At 46.7% G+C, this 1,629-nt stretch overlaps 1 protein-coding gene across 2 annotated transcripts in view; it reads left to right on the top strand.

Moving 5' to 3' along the window:
- The window catches only part of CDC123 (cell division cycle 123), a 55,956-nt gene that overhangs the window by 472 nt on the left and 53,855 nt on the right, over window positions 1–1,629 (top strand). The window lies entirely within an intron of this gene.

Raw genomic sequence — 1,629 nt, 5'->3', positions numbered from 1 at the left:
GTAAGAGGGGAGGGGTGACGCCGGGGCGAGAGGCTAAAGGGAACTGCGACATTTGGGGTGAATCTTGTCTCCATCAAAAAAAAATGCAGGCCTTAGAACGATTGGGTGGGAGTGCCAGCGCGGAGATGTCGACTTCCTGGTGGCATCGCAGGTGCCGAGATGAATGAAATCTATCCGTGTTTGGCCTGCGTCCTGTTGCGTGTCAGGGAGCGTGCTCGGGGAGGTGGAAGGGCAGGTCGTGGGTTGGTGAAGGTCAGGTGGGGTGAGTCGTGGTTTAGGGTTGGGAACTCACCATCACTGCCTTTAGGGTTACTAGAGAGGGGAGGCGATCCGGAGAACTGGGTAGAATCTGCGCTTTGCCGCTGATTAACCCGCCTGGGGGGCGGGGGACTCAATTGCTTTCAGTCGCTGTAAAATGAGAACAGTGATGCAGACCCTACCTCACATTCTATTGTGAGGTTCCAATGTCCTAGTGTATGTGGAAAGCATCAGTAAAGTGTAGTTAGATATTGTGAGGGACGGTAATGTGCTGTGAGACGAAGCCTTCTGGAAAAGGGGTGGAACAGTATTTGTTTTCTAGTTCTCTGGCTTACAACTGGGAATCCATCCCCGGTTTGCAGGGCAAGCAGAGGATTAACTTCACCTGGTCCTTCAAGGTAAGGTAGGCTAGCTCGGAGAATATCTCTAAATGTTCAAAAGCAGTCGTAATGTCTGGAGCCTGATACAAGAATAAGCCTTTACTCCCTAAGAGGCATGGATCAAACTACTTTATATCTGTAGATAGGACTTTCTGTATTTTGCTGGCTCCCCCTTTAGGCCTCGATTGCCACTTACTTAGATGTCAGGTCTGCCTTCCTTTCAGTCTGTCCTCTTGGCGCAGAGAGTGTGAATACAGAGAGAGAAACCGTTTTGAAATCGTGAGGGCTTGGAAGAGCATAAGGAGATTAGACAATTCTTTTCCATCCTGTTATTTGTACGTAGATTCTGCTTCCAGTTACCCGTGGTGGAGTGGAGGTTAGAGCAGCTCAAAGGAAGGTAATCTTTGCATTTGAAGATGGTTGAAGTCACACCGAAACAAAAGAAAGAGCTTCAACAGCAGCAGTGGACACCACCTCCTACCTTAGAAGTTGTCTTTCTGTGTGATATGTCAGTCCTTTATTACCTTGCGTAATTGAAATACGCTTTGGGTCCGAGCTGATGCTACAGTTAATTATTTTGTGTTGGTGTGGCAGCAGATATATTTGTGAAGCTGTCAGACATCTGCACACTGCGTTCACTGAAATCTGGCCTTTGCTTTCTGTGCAGGTACCTTCTTTGCCTTCAGCAGTGAAGTGTAACGGTTAAGGACTGCTCTCTGGAGGAGGGCCATCTGTCTGGCTTTGAATTTTGGTGCCACCAGCATCTTGAGCAAATTACTTAATCTCTCTAAGCCCTGTCTGGAAAATTGAGAAAATAATAGGATTGTCATGGGAATTAAATGAGATCAAGCATGTAAAATGCTTGCCACTGTTTCTGGCGTATAGTATGCACACAAAAATGCTGCATGTTGTGACATTTTGGATTTAATCAGAGCTCCATTGAAGCAAAACAAATTTTCACTTCAAATGTGTACCATTCAAATGCAGCTGA

The sequence above is a fragment of the Equus caballus genome, chromosome 29, assembly GCF_041296265.1.
Source record: "Equus caballus isolate H_3958 breed thoroughbred chromosome 29, TB-T2T, whole genome shotgun sequence".
Classification (NCBI taxonomy): domain Eukaryota; kingdom Metazoa; phylum Chordata; class Mammalia; order Perissodactyla; family Equidae; genus Equus; species Equus caballus.
Note: the sequence above shows the minus strand (reverse complement) of the source record. Positions and strands in the feature narration are given on the sequence as shown.